This window comes from Pleurodeles waltl, chromosome 2_1, assembly GCF_031143425.1.
Source record: "Pleurodeles waltl isolate 20211129_DDA chromosome 2_1, aPleWal1.hap1.20221129, whole genome shotgun sequence".
NCBI lineage: Eukaryota > Metazoa > Chordata > Amphibia > Caudata > Salamandridae > Pleurodeles > Pleurodeles waltl.
The window spans coordinates 839,218,315-839,234,225 of NC_090438.1; the positions used below are offsets into that span (position 1 = coordinate 839,218,315).

The 15,911-nt window shown below is 42.2% G+C and overlaps 1 protein-coding gene across 5 annotated transcripts in view; it reads right to left on the reverse strand.

Moving 5' to 3' along the window:
• Window positions 1–15,911, reverse strand: part of JARID2 (jumonji and AT-rich interaction domain containing 2) — a 589,480-nt gene that overhangs the window by 138,116 nt on the left and 435,453 nt on the right. The gene's annotated exons all lie outside the window — the stretch shown is intronic.

Sequence of the window (15,911 nt, forward strand, 5' to 3'; positions counted from 1 at the left end):
ATTTAGGAGTGTTTGTTGCACCTCTGGCTTAAAAACAGATATGCGCAGCCTTGCATGTCTATGCAATAGTACGCTGGCATTTCATCTGGCTTCTGTGTCCAGGACGCATTTGACAGTTATTTGAGAAAAGCTTGCCCTCCTGTGCTATTTGATGATCCCCTTTTTTTATACTTATCAGGGAAATGTTGGAGGAGCTCCTCCATTTCATCCCAATGGTCCCCATCGTATGTGGCTAACAATACTTGGGTGCTCGCAATGAGTCAATGGTTGGCTGCTTGTGTTGCAACCCTTTTCCATGATGCATTGATACATTTAAATTCCTTATTAGGTGGAGGGGCGTCAGCTATTTGTGAATTTGCTATTTTGTAGGATTTAGAGACTACCAGCGTGCCTTGGGGTAGATGGCCCTTGATGTAAAATGGGTCTGATGGTGCAATTTTGTACTTTATCCTCCTTAATTCGATCCTTGTGTAATGTGACCTGGTGGTATGTAGCCATCCTACAAATTAGCTCCTAGAAGCATGTTGCAGCAACCTTGGGTGAGAGATTAGCTGGGTAGAGCTCGGAGTCAGTATCCTCAAAGTAATATGTAATGTATGCCATGAATCCATGGGCTGCTGTTCATCAACCCTTCCCTGATCCCCCATGCATGACTGTGGAGAGCCTTGTGGAGGGATGTCACCTATATCACAAAAGTGATGAGGTGAATGGGGTGGTGGTGTAGGAGGTAGAGGAGGTGGTGGAGGAGAAGCAGGCAAAGGTGGCTCAATAGGACTTCTTCTTTGGAGGTGCAGGTAGATCAATGGCCTCCTCAAAAGAAAGCTGGTGCTTGGATGGAGTAGGTGCCGCCTGCACTGCAAAATCAAACCAGTTGAAGGCTGGATGTGGATTTTATTTTGTTTCAAATCGAGTCTCTTGGTCATAGTCTCTAGTATCGGTTTCTTTTCTGAAAAGGAGGGATTTTATTGCTGTGCTTGGCTACTGTTACAGCGCATAGGTGATCAGAGTCGAAATGGCAGAAGCTGAGGTGGTCAGAGCCGATGCAGTAGGTGGTTCGCTCCTCACAGAGAATAAGCGATTCGGTGGGGTTGTGGTAGGATTCGGCTTTAGGTGCCAGGCCCGAAGGAAGGGCATCCTTAGCGAGTGTTTGGTGCCTATCATTGCCTTTTGGCAGTGATTGCCCAGAAGCCGTGCTTTTGTCCTTAACCAAATGTCTTGTTGGGTTGGACAGGGACATGGGTACTCGCTGCATGCTATCCTAAAGGAAGGTCTTGTAACTTCATACTGATATTCTACTTCGGGATCAGATTCGACATTCGCAATGGAAAAGGTCTCCTTCCTCTGCTGCTGAGGCCTCATGTAGTTCTTCCTGTTGCTCGAGATTGTGGTGAACAAAGCTGTCTGGTGTCTCCTCCACCTCTTTGCACTGCATTTCTTTTCGACAAGTTTGACGATCCCACAGTGCTTTCCTCGATCAGAAAGATCCAAAGGCCTCCCAGTTCTCCTGGTTGTGATCTGGAGACAAAAAGGTTGCAAACCTGATGAAGGCCAGTATGCAGGTATTTGGCGTGATTGTTCGTACAGAACCAAAATTCAGTCCTTTCCATCAGCAGCGCATGTTTGATAGAATCCGATCAGATGAGAAAAGGCCAAAACAGTTGAGGCCAGAGTATAGAAAGACAATAGTCTGGTGATGATTTCCTCCTGTTTATAAGGGATGAGAGTGTGAGCGAAAACAATACTGACAGGTATATGGAAGAGCAACGGACTGGGGGAGCCTGAAAAAGGTCTTGAACTGGAGAACTGCAGAACACGTCCGAACCTGATGATGGAAAGAAAATCTCAGAGTTGATGCCCATGTGCACTATCACCGAGAAGAGTAATCACTTTACTGCGTGACTTGAGAGAGTTCTTAGAAGAAAAACTTCTTGCACACATCAGGACCCAACACTAGATGCCAGGAGTATGCACAGCATGTGTTTCTACAGCCACACATGCCATCGAACACTGTATCCCAAGAGGGTTATCAGAAAGGAAATAAAGCTGGGCAAGGTTGAAAATAATAAACATAGGAAGCAGACACCAGCCAGAACACCCGCACAGTGCTGTGTAAGCATGGATGATGCACAACAGGAGAGGAGTCTGACTAAAGCAGGAATGGAAACGAGGGCACCACAGGGGCTGGGTACATGACTAATCAAGGGTAAAAGAGCAGATTCAGTGCAAATTCAGCTTTGAACTAGTGAGAAAAATACCAGACTGAGGAAGGGAGTTTAGAAAACATGTGGTGACATGGCAACAGGCTATATGCTGATTGAAGATAAATGGGGATCTATAAAATGGTGGGATTATCCCAGCACAACTTGAAGCTTTTTGCTTTGCAATAAGAAAAATGCTCTTAATAGCAGAAAATGAACACAAAAACGTGGGAGGAACAAAGGAGGGAGTGCTGCGGTGCTGGGAAAAATTAAAAGCACTAGCGGAAAAATTTAATTGAATGTGCATTACAGAATATGCAAAAATTTCGGATTAGGAAAATTACTTCAGGAATACACAATACAGCTGCCAAACAATCCACACAAAAGCTGTGATATAAAACAGGAAGTTTCAAACACATGCCTGACTGGTCTGATAATCAAAGCAAAAAAAAAAAAAATGGAGCTCGTGACTCTCAAACCTTTTTGCGCATCTGATGCACACACCCAGCCTGCCCTTCAAATGGAGGACAGAGAACTGGTGGGCACCTGCTTGCAGCAGATGTCTGGTGGAGAAGGGAGAGCAGATTTGGGTACAGAGAATAAATGAAATTAGCAAAGAATAAAACATGCAAATAAATACAAAGCAGAGAGCTGGTAAGCCAAAGGAGCTCTATGCAACGAGAAACACATACAGCAGTTTCTTAAATTACATGCTTAAATGACACAGTAAAGCAAATTTGCCTTGTGAATGGAATCCTTCCAATTTCCCTGGCTGCCTCCAAGAAGTGGTATTCGGCTTTCCCAGGCATATGGCAAGTTAGAAAACACAGACGTTAGCGGCAAATACACTAGCCATACAGTGCACTAGTAGCACAACAAAAACTATAGCACTGATGCCACTATACTTGCTGCGGACATCGCCCAAACAAAGCACTTCAATGCTACAGCTAGTACTCTGAAACTGCATTGATCTTTTTTTAGGCCAGCAATCATAGCTTCATCTTAAAAAATATAAAAGAAATATAAGCCTCTCCCCTGGCTCTCAGTTGAGCATGTAGCACTTGACAATATTCACAAATCTGTTTACCGCTACTCAACAAAACACCATAGAACATTACCCTTAATGTGCCTGGTGATTTTAGGGGGTAATTTGCTCATGATCTGAACAAGGCATTCGGAAAGCAGCACTTAGTACTCCACATGAAAGTCCACTGCTGGATGTATCAAACACCTGCACATCACACAAGAAAATGCACTATGCTGCAATATGTTTGTACCTATTAATTAACTACTACCCACTCTTTCACTGACTTGCCCATGTGGAGTTTCGAAATTATCCAATTGTACAATTTGTGAATAGAAGCTTGGGGAATGCAGTCATTTTACAAATATATGACAATCAATTATGGAGAAGGTAGCAGACTTACAACTCCAAATTCAAAGAGTAACAGATTTCTTTTTTGCACCAGCACAAGTTTGCTTTGATTGTGCTGCCCAACAATGTTTTTTTGCCAAACAACCACAAACATAATCGAAGTATGCAGGTACACATAATGAGGTAGGAGAATAAGCTTGTCCTGATCCAAAACAAAACACATCGCCAATTGCCTCCTCCCTACAGCGTCCCTCAAAAATCTACATTCTTTAAGTCATCCAAAAACAACCAAGAGAAGGAATGCAGACGAACCAGACAACATTTACCAAAAACCAACATTTCTCTATACAAAATATTAATATAATGGCCCCCTTATTCGAACAGCTATGCAATAAGTAATTTCAACAATCCAATTACAACTTAAGATATACATATCCAGTACGGGAAGGAATGCGTTTATAAACAGCCCTAAAATAAATGAACTCATGCAATATGGAGGAAAGCAATTACCAAATCTTCGTGCAAAGTTTAAGAGGAAAACAACTGATAATCTGCTTTCTAAGAACAGCAGAACTAGTAATAAAAGCATTATAGCACATAAGGGGTCTGGGGACAATTCGCCTTCCAGTCACCTCATCACCCTCTCTACAAGATAGTTAAACTAACAGAATACACATAATCTATCTCACTTTAAAGCAGAACATACTCGGTAGCACAGAAAGGTGCCTTAGAAGGGATATTTCCCTCCATGCTACACGAGACCATACCTTAAGGCTACCTAACCCTGTTCACATATGATGCAGGATGAGCAGTGATCAACCAAAACCCATCACATACTACTGTGGTCAAAGATTCAACAATGTAGTCACTTTATTTGTATGTTGCTCACTTAGCCCGACTTTCTTATCCTTATTCCAGGCCATCCCACCAATATCTAACTATATATATTTTGGTGGATTGCCTGGAATGAGACTAAGAATATAATATCTATATCTTTATCTATATAATGTCACTTACCCAGTGTACATCTGTTCGTGGCATGTAGTGCTGCAGATTCACATGCTTTGCATAGGTCTTCCATCTAGTGTTGGGCTTGGACTGTTACAAGTTGTTTTTCTTCAAAGAAGCTTTTTTGAGCCACGAGATCCAGTGACTCCTCTCTGTGATAGTGCGAATTGTTATCGAGTCCTTTGTTAGATTGTTTTCCCGCAGGAGGGTGAAGTAAGGAGTGAAGAAATGTGTATGTACATGTATATAGTAAGAAAAGAAGATGAACACAGGGAGGATACTTGCGAGGCCTGTCGGGCATTTCGATCTAAGAAAACACTACGAGATCGAAGAGCCCGAAGACTCCAGATGGCGTCGACACCGGCCGAGCACATCGATGTCGAGGAAGAGGAGAGATTCTCCGAGATTCGGACGAGTCCAAAAGTGAGCAGCCGAAGACGTAGTAACAAACTGTGAGTAAACCAGCCCCGGCAAAGACTCACTCAAAGATCATGAAGGCCAAGGAGATGCCACCACCAACAGGCCATGGCTTAACCCGAAAACACGGTGACCAAACATCGGCACCGAAAAAGGCCTCCCAGCAGCCGAAGACATCCGACTCTGGTCGAGATACCGGCCCGACCCAACTCGGCAAAGAAAGTACTACAACAGCTACAGGCTTCTGGGGAGGAGAGAGGGCACGTGTGAATCTGCAGCACTACACGCCACAAACAGATGTACACTGGGTAAGTGACATTTTCTGTTCGCTGGGACATGCAGCTGCAGATACACATGCTTTGCATAGACTGAAAAGCAGTCCCCTCCTAAAATAAGTAGTGGCTAGCCAGTAGGAGTTGGAGTAATTTGAAATAGTGTTTTAAGCACAGCTTGACCAGCAGTCGTTTGCTGGCGAGACAGCACATCCACACAGTAGTGCTTAGTAAATGTGTGTGGTGTGGACCATGTGGCTGCTTTGAATGTGCCTGCCATTGGTATATTTCCTAAGAATGCCACTGAAGCTCCTTTCTTTCTAGTAGAATATGCTTTGTGAGTTGCTAATAGTTGCCTTTTAGCTTTAAGATAGCACGTTTGAGTACACTTTGGCCAATCCTGGTTTTGAAATAGAGTTACTCTTAGGAGGTTGCTGAAAAGCCAAAAAAAGTTGTTTAGATTTTCTGAAATATTTTGTTCTGTCTATATAATACATGAGAGCTCTTTTGAGATCATAAGTGTTCAGAGCTCTTTCAGCCACTGAATCGGGCTGTGGAAAGAAGACTGGCAATTCCACTGACTGACTGATGTGAAATGGTGAAACCACTTTGGGTAGGAATTTTGGATTTGTCCTAAATACTAATTGTGTTTTTGAATTTGGAAGAAAGGTTTTTCTAAAGTGAACGCTTGAATTTTACTATCTCACCTTAAGGAAGTAATTGCTACCAGGAAAGCAACTTTCCCTGAGAGAAACTGAAGAGCGCAAGAATGCATGGGTTCAAATGGTGGACCCATAAGCCTTGTGAGCACAATGTGAAGATTCCATGCAGGAGCTGGTGGAACTCTAGGTGGAATAATTCTTTTAAGGCCTGCCATAAAAGTGTTTATGACAGGTATTCTAAGCAGAGAGGCATGCTGTCTGTTTTGGAGGTAGGCTGATATTGCTGTTAAATGATTTTTAATAGAGGAGTATGCAAGATTTGCGTTTTGTAAGTAAAGCAAATAACATACAATATCCTGTACTAAAGATTTCAGTGGCTCAATGTTTTTGGGTTGACAGTAATATACAAAATGTTTCCATTTAGCTGCATAGCACTGCCTGGTTGTAGGTTTACGTGCTTCTCTTAGAATGACCATGCATTCTGATGGAAGCTGTAAATATCCAAATTCTATGACCTCAGGAGCCAAATAGCCAGGTTGAGCATACTGGGTTTGGGATGCCTGATCTGACCTTTGATTGAAGTCAATAGGTCTGGCCGGTATGGAAGCTCATGATGTGGTACTACAGATGGATCCAACAGGGTTGTATACCAGAGTGGACGTGCCCAGGTGTGAGTTATGAGTATCACAGTGGGGGAAGTGTGACGGATCTTGTTGACCAGAAACAGAATTAGTGGGAGAGGGGGAAAAGCGTAAGCAAATATCCCTGACAAATTGGTCCACAGAGCACTGCCCTTGAATTGAGGGTGTGAGCAACTGGATACAAAGTTTGGGTATTTTGCGTTTTCACTTGTTGCGAAAAGGTCTGTGTTTGGTGTTCCCCACATGTGAAAGTACTGTTGAATTACTTGTGGGAGAATATCCCATTTGTGTATTTGTTGCTGCGTCCTGTTTAAGAGGTCTGCTAGTTGGTTTTGTATCCCTGGGATATACTCTGCTAGTAGGTGAATGCTATTGTGAATTGCCCACTTCCAAACTGTTTGTGCTAGAAGGGACAATTAGGATGAGTGCCCCCCCAACCCCCGTTTTTGGAGATAATACATTGTTGTCATGTTGTCTGTTCTTATTAACACTGTCTTGTGTGTGGTCTGTGGCTAAAAAGCTTTGAGCGCTAATAACACTGCTAGCAGTTCAAAGTGGTTTATGAGGTGAGTCTGCTGGATTTAGTCCCTTTCTCCCTGTATATTGAGATTGTTGAGATGGACTCCCCGACCTGTCATTGATGCATCTGTGGTGATTATGGGCTGTGGCACAGGATCCTGAAATGGCCGGCCTTTTGATATGTTGGTGTGATTCCACCATTATGGAGAGTTGTAAGTTTGGCAGTCCAACAACACTAGATCGTGAAGTTGACTGTGTGCCTGAGACGATTGTTGTGAAAGACACTGTTATAGGGGTCTCAGGTTTAGACGTGCATTGGGCACTACTGATATGCACAATGCCATCATTCCCAATAGTTTCATAATAAACCTTACTGTGTAAGTTTCATTGTATTGTAGTTGCAATATGAGACCGTGAAACGCTTGAATTCTTTGTGGATTTGGGTAAGCTAATGCTTTTGTTACTCCAAAGGGTAGCACTTTGATTTGGTAGTGCTTGCCTGCTATCACAAACCTCAAGTATTTGCGGTGTGCTGGATGTATGGAAATATAGAAGTAAGCATCTTTTAGAGCTAATGGCGTCATGTAGTCCTGTTTTTGTAGCAAAGGAATGACATCTTGAAGGGTGACCATGTGGAAATGCTTTGAGAGAATGTATTGATTGAGGGGTCTGAGATCGAGGATTGGTCTCAGAGTGTCATCCTTCTTTGGTATGAGAAAGTATAGAGAATATATTCCTGTCCCTTGTTGAGTTATAGGGACGACCTCTATTGCACCTTTGAGTAGAAGTGATTGCACCTATTTGTTGAGCAGAATGAGGTGTTCTGGAGAAAACCTGTGTGAATAATGGGAATATTTGTTGGAGTGGAGATGAGTTCTAGGCAATACTCATTGTGGATAATTGACAGTACCCATTGATCTAATGTAATGGTGTGCCACTGATGGTAGAAATGTTGCAGTCTTCCTCCCACAGGAGATGTGTGCTGCGTGGGGATGCAGAGAAAGTTACCTCTTTGATGAGGTGGAGGCACCTCTAGTGGCAATGGATCTCCCTAATTTCCAAAGTCCTCTACAGGATCCTCTAAAAGACCCTCTGGAGTAATACTGTTGTCGCTGATTTTGTTGGGACGTAGAGGCCTCTGATGTTTGGAGTTTAAATACCCCTTTTAATTGGGATTTGCACAAAGTACCCCGAACAGGTGTTTTGTAAAGGGCACCCATGGCCTTTGTTGTGTCCAAGTCCTTTTTAAATTTTTTGATTGTGGTATCCACCTATGGTTCAAATAGCTGCCGTTTGTTAGATGGCATATTAAGGACCTCTTGCAGTATCTCAGGTTTGAATCCTGAGGACCTCAACCACCTCCTGATCATGACGCTAGTATTTATACCCCTAGCTGCTGTGTCTGCTGCATCTAGGGCAGATCTAATTTAATTGTTGGCAATAGCCTGTCCTTCTGCCACTACCTGCTGTGACCTTTTTTTGGTGTTCTGGTGGGAGATATCGGAGGAACTCTTGCATTTAGTTCCAATGGGCCCTGTTGTACCTGGTTAAAAGAGCTTGGGAGTTAACAATTCTCCACTGATTTGTAGCTTGAGTTGCCACTCTTTTGCCTGCTGCATCGCATTTGCGGCTTTATCAGGTGGAGGGGCATCCCCGATGGACTGACTATTTGCCCTCTTTCTAGCTGCACTGACAACAATGGAATCAAGTGGCAATTGTGTTATGAAGAGTGGATCTGATGGTGCAGCTTCATATTTTCTGTTCACCATCGGTGGGAGTACCCTAGCCTTTGCTAGTTCTTTAAAAATATAATCGGCATGTTTTGCATGCCTGGTAGCATTGGCAAACACTGGTGCTGTTTATGTGTAGAGGATAGCGTGTTTAATAAAAAGTCATCCTCTATGGATTCAGAGTGCAGCTGAACATTGTGGTATGTGGCTGCTCTATAGGCCGTGGTGTCTACAGGTGGAGATGGCCTAGTAAGATAAAGATCAGGGTCATTAGATGGGATAGGGTCTGAATCGTACACATCCCATGGGTCTACAGTGTAAGCTTTGTCACCTATATAATCCCCATGTGAAGAGACAGGAGAATGCATAAAATACTGTGTAGGTCAAGGTGGTGGTGGAGGAGTATATGGTAGAGGAAAAGTGGGAAGCACAGAAGAATGCGGTGGAGAAGGCTGTTGTACTGCCTTTGGTTTCTCCTTGTGCTTAAATATTTTTGCATGTGAAGGCCCAGCTTCCAAACTTTCTTGGAAAGACAATTTCCTTTTGGGTATTAAAGGAGGAGAGGCAATAATTTTCCCAGTGTCTATTTGAATCTGTATTTTCAGTTTATGGTCCATCACTTCCAGAATGCGCCTAATGTCTATTGACTCCTCTGCAGATGAATATTGTTTACTTCCCATAGTTGTGGGCTCTGAAAGTGTGGTAACTGTCCACTTGAATCGGGCCAAAAATGTGGACTGTGAAGCAGATGGGAGTTTTTTTGGCTCCAAAGATGAGCTTGGATGCTTTGGCTCCAAGAGGGTATGCAAAAGTTTCCGTTCCAAAGTGGAAACATCCATTTTGTGACTCGATCCTGAAACAGGGGTGGTAGTCTCTGCGGTCAAATGCATTTTGGAGGTCTTTGACGCCGAACCCAAGGGGCAGTCGTCAAGATGAAATTTTCAGGTCTGACCATGGCCGGCAAGCAGTGGTGAACCCAAGACCATTTGTTCCAATTGTCCTAAATGTTGAGCGCTTGTTTGGTCGACTTCAATGCCATCTCTAACCAATGCGCTCTTTGATCCCGCAGAGCCTTCTTGAAGCGGAAGGATCAGCGTGGTTTGCAGGTTTCTTCGTTGTGGTCCGGAGAGAGGCAGGGATTACACATCGAGTAATGGTCGGTGTATGGGAACAGAGGGCAGAATCGAAACGAAATCCGATACATGAGCCTGTGAAGTAGTAGGCCCGAAAGGGTGTTTAATCACTCCAGGCGCTACATTCTTATCGAGTGTAGTATGGAAAACACATTCAAAAATGACACCGACGTTTAAAGGAAAGATAGAGAAATTCAGATAGTATTGAACCGAGATCTACCGAAGCGCGATGGAACACGTCCGAACCTGACGGTGGAAAGAAAACAATCCAACAAAGGACTCGATGGCCATGTGCACTATCACAGAGAGGAATCACTCGATATCGTGACTAGAAAAAGCTTCTTAGAAGAAAAACGACTTGTAACACTCTGAGCCCAACACTAGATGGCAAACTTATGCAAAGCATGTGTATCTGCAGCTACACATGCCAGTGAACACATTATATATATATATATATATATAAAAATAAAATGTATACACACCAATTTTTTCCCTGATGCTCCTTTGTATTTTGTTTCAGCCGTCACTCTTCAGCATCCAAATCTATGCAGCCTGGATAACCTCAGGACCTGGTTCCAGCACTGCTCACTAATAATAAAGCTCTCACCTCCTAGTTGTCTAACCTCCTCCTTACTATTGCGTTAATATGTTTTAGCCATGAAAATGGCCCAGCCTGTAAAACAGAGTGTGCGGAAAGTGTGTTGGCTGTCGCTGTTCTGAACAGAAATAAGAATTTTGTTCCCAACCAAATTCAGCAAAGAATAACAAGTACCACCAGATCCATTATGGACTACTAAAAGGAACACCTGTTTTCATTCAGTGTATTGAATGTCATGATTTAATTTAGGTGTTTGCATTCTACATCACATGCATTACAACTAATCCACAGTGCTAAACCTGAGCCGAAGCCAGCACATGACCGTTGCCCTGGCTTTCAGGTGCTCAAAGAATACCATTCAAAGCGCTCTGCATCACTGCTGGGCGATCATCAGCATAGGAACTATATTTTTACTGTCCAAATTCAGGCTCTACTGTCAAAGGATGAACCTCAGTTTCCAGAATGGCTGCCAGACTGATCACTCCTTTCACCTCATTTTAAAACAACTGGGTGGGCCAGCCTTCTTGGTATAGACATGCAAGATCTGGAAGGTGCACCAGAAGAAAGTAAGGATAACAGTCAACTGTCTATAATTCAATCCACACCTGGCAGCTTTGTAAAACAGAAAATGACAGGGAGCAATTTACAAGATCTACTGGTCTGTAGATGCAAACTGTGAGCAGGTCTTCAACTCTTTTGCTCCAGTACTCAAGTAATATGCCACTGTATTATGCACCCTCTCCCCAGAAACATGACATAAGGGCATTTCCAATCCTGAAGCACAAAACTAATACCAGTCTCTCAGAAAACACTTCAATAATTCTTTCAACTATGCATAACAAACGGGGTAGATACATACTTAGTGAGCCGAAAAGAGTTGGGGCCTCAAAAGGCGTAGGAAAGCACTATCTAAAAGTTCTTATCAGGAGCTTGCATGTGCTTAACATCCCATTAGTTCACTGGTTTATCACTTGTGATAATGGTTTGTAAAGCTTGGATGTCTGCCTTGGTACAGTTGTCTGAACCCTGAAGCTTCTGATCTAATCACGATATCGGTGGCAGGTTTCTACAATATGAAAGGAACTTTCAGGTTCTTCATTTCTTCATAAACTTATCCTTAGTTTTTAGATAACTGGTTGCTGTATTTCACCTCTAATTTCGCTTTGGGATTGTTTTCAGCTTCTGTCGGTCTGGCGGGTGCGGTGAATGAAACTTTAATGGAGTACTCACATTTGAGGTGGTCACAGATAATGGAGGCATTTCTGACTCAGTCAATTCAGTAGCTTGCTTAATACACCAAGTACACCTTCATTCCGACAACTCTAACTACTTCCACACCAAGCCTTTTGAGTTTGTGAAGGCATCTATGTAGAGAAATCCATATTGCCCATAGGAAAGATATAACATATGACTAATCCAAAAGTAAATCAAATAAACCTGAATCAAGATTGCAAAGAATACAAATGTAAATCAATAAAGGGTCATTGACTTGAACGATAACCAAACAAGGTACATGCAAAAATAGAAAGCCAGAGGTGGAGGGAGGAGGCATTTAAATTAAACATTTTGATGCAAGCCGTTTGGCTGGTCTCCACTGATGCAGAATTCATAAAGCACTGACTGAAGAACTGAAGTGGATAAATGGAAGTTAGTACTCATGCATTCCCTCATATCTCACAACAGAAAGGACAGAGAGAAAATTACATGGAACAAACATTTTTGCTCTCTGTGCATACCGACATCGTGGAATAAATTCATTGCAGCATTTTAGGGACTGCAAATTGTGACCAGGCTGTGAAAGTACTGTTACTATATTTCGTCTACTTTGTAACAATAATGTGCATAGAGCTGGGATAAATTAAATACATCCATGGCACAGAAATGGGGTACTCGATTTCTAGTAGATGCAGTGAATGCACCCAGTGCAGTATACTATGGAGATGGATAATCTGAAATACAGTCTTTTCTCTTTTCGTGTAACGGAAAAGATTATTTGTGTGTAGTGTTTAGCACCAAACGTGATATCCCTAATCTTGAGCCCTCTATGTCCATGTGTCAGGTACAGTATAGTGGGACTTTTGTTAACAGGAAGGAAATCGCTCACCTACATAGGAGGCATGCTGCATCAATGGACCCCTCCTAGCACCAATCTGTCACATCTAGGTGTGAGTTACAACCTTGTAGAAGGGAGCTCAAGAGGTGTATTTTATATGCCATGATAGTCATGGGTGCCTCTGAATAGACAATCAGATGGGATGGGGGCAAATGTAACACTACCTCTTGGTAGACATTAGTAATCTTATTCTTGTCCTCAAATGGTAGGGTTAAATTCAATGGGGGTTACTGTGATGTTTTTTTTTAAGAGGCCAACATGTTTCTGCCCTATAGTACTCTAAGAAGGTGCAGTGGCTTTCTTCAGTACCAGTGACCCTCTGCATTAAAACAGTAAACCTAAACAAAATGAAATGAAGTGAGAAAAACAAGAAATGAAGATCCAGTAGCTATTGTCTTCAAAAGGTGAATCAGCTGGTCTTCCCAAATGTAGGGTATCTTGTGCTTTGTCCTACTAGTGAGATTTTTAAGAAGCCGGGCTGGGCTGTCGCTCTTGGGTCCCGCCCTAGAGAGCAACTACTTCTCTCAATTTCGGTCAAATTAACCATCATTCATTTTAGGCCTATCATTTGGGGAGCTGGTATTAAGATTCTTGACCAAGAGATTATTTTATACTGTTCTACCATCTCTTATGCTCACCCAGCCACATATCACCACTGCTTCATCTATTCAGAGGCACCCTTGACTATCCTGGCATACAGAAGTACAACTTTTGAGGTCACATTAAGGTTGTAGCTTCTTCTGGATCTAACAGACCAGTAACCAGGACAGGCCTGATGACGTAGCAGGCCACCTTTTAAGCTGAGGAGGATTTTCTGTCCTGTTGACAAGATGTCCCACTAAACAGTACCAAACATATGGACTTTGAGGCTCAAGGGCTGATGCATCTCCTGTCCTATGAGACATACCCCTGTACATTTTCAGATTCCCTTTCTTTCCTTTTTTGTGCAATTTGCGTGGTAAGCATTAGTATGGCTATGAATAGCTTGCAGAATTGCTATCGCGCAAAGCAAATATGCTCGTCCACCACAACTTAGCAGCTTTAACTCTTAGGTTTCTTAAGCAATACCCAAAGCGTGCAGGTTTTAAACTAAAGTGTGCCTAAATAGGCACACTGAGACTACCTCAGATCCACAGAGGTGACTGACTCACACCGTACACCTTGTGCAGACCTGAATCTTGCTTGATTCCACCTTGAGGGACCTAGTTCCGACAGGATGAATAAAACTAGAGCTTCAACAGAAAGCAGCAGTTGACATTATTACAGGGGCCCTAAACACATAATTACACATTTTTAGGGAGTCACTTGCCCACCTTTACCTCAATACCAAAATTCTATTTCTTTTTTTTTTAAACTAATTCTAGTCCCCATTTTTGGAAGATAAATTGCTACCTAAACATTTCACTTATTCCCATGTGCCAGTGGGGAGGGAGGGAGACATGTTTCCATCAAATTCTGCTTGTAAAACATCAGCTGTTGCCCAATAGGCCCTACTACTGTCAGAAAGTGCTATTACCGCCCTTAATTAAATGTATCTGAGGGAAGATAGGGGAAGATAGGAAAAGCAGGCTGAAGCCCATACTTCTTGATAAAACACCTCACACAAAATTAGAAATGTTTGCTTTTCAGACTAATGGCTGACAGCGGGTGTTACCTACTCACAAAAATATAACTTCAACTGTATATCAACAGACTGTCAGGGACATGCCTTCTAAGTAACTGAACACATTAGCAGAAACCTCATATTATCCATTTCATAGCTAACAAATGCTAATGACATAGGACTAGAAGTTATAAATGTTTTTGGGAACCACTTGTTCAGAAGTATACCTTTTCACGAAAACCACTAGCCCATGGATGGTGCAAATGTAATAAAAATTTAACATTTTACACAGCCAAATTCAGCAGATTAGGACTGTGCTATGTTTGAGAGCTAGAAAATTGTCACCCTCTTCTAGTTCCAGTTTTCAGTGAGGAGTATTTCCATACCATACTTCAAGCCCAATTCTCACTAAATTAATTCCACATTTACTGAACATTCCAAGGTTATCCATTTTCTATAATCTTAGCAGCTTTGCAACTGTAAAGGTGCTGTTCATATGTTTCACAAAGCCCCATATTTATTAGGCAAGTGAATACAAATAGACCATGCACTATAGCTCACTAAAGTCATAAATAGAGCTTAAGATTTGTTTGTCACACTAAAAGCATGGATTGAAGGAGTTCAATTTACTCTAAACTTCCAAGTAACATTGCAAATAAACACTTAGTTTACAATAACGTTACATGTCTTTATGATCTGATCTGTTCAACAACTTAAGCCCCTGAAAGTCACAATTTAGTATAAGCAATGGCTACAGCTTTGATATTCCTAAAATACTGTCCTTTAGTTACATGTGGCCTCTGCTTACAGCACAGACTGTGCTTGATAAGTGAGCTATCATTTTAGCAGCATTTTCAAGCCTTGCTTGCCTATTACAATTGTGATCCCAAAATATTTTTAGGGATCCAGAAAATCAGACAGTAGTCCAATAGCTCTGGGGTCAAGGGACCTAAACGAGCGCAAACAGTAAACTTGAAAAACTGTCAGATTACACTGAAAGAAGGCCAGATGCGAAATCACATTTGCCATCACCATCTCATACTGAAATCCTGACCTACTCTAAATGCAAACACTGTTGTAGGATACCGGAGTTTAGATGCTCCACTCTTCCAAAATACATATTGGTGAACTGTATGACTTAAAAAGAGAAGTCAATAAGTGTCTTACTGCGTGAAGAACCTGATTCTGAATACACCAAGTGGCTAGAGTACAGGCAAAGAACATAAAGTAGCACCTTTTCAACTGCAAGATATAGTCATGCCTATTACTACAAGAATGAAGAGATTTCCCTTGTGACACCTGAAAGGCACTACAATAAATCAATATGTACTGAGCTACTTACCCCAGCACTGGTGCTTGTGGTCACCTGATGAGAAAAGCAATGGATGTTTTATATCTGCATACCCTTACCGTGTCTTACGTTAATCCTGCCTGGCACGTTTTATACCGTCAGTGAGACTGTGGTCATAACCCTGGCATTAATACAACCAGACTTAAGTCAGAGGAAAATTGTGCAACTCCATACTTTTAACAATATTTTATAGCACACAAGAGACAGCCTTCCAGGATAAGGACCACACAGCAAAAAAAAAAAAAAAAAAATCTGGACAGACAACTATACTGAATTCATCTGCATCTCACC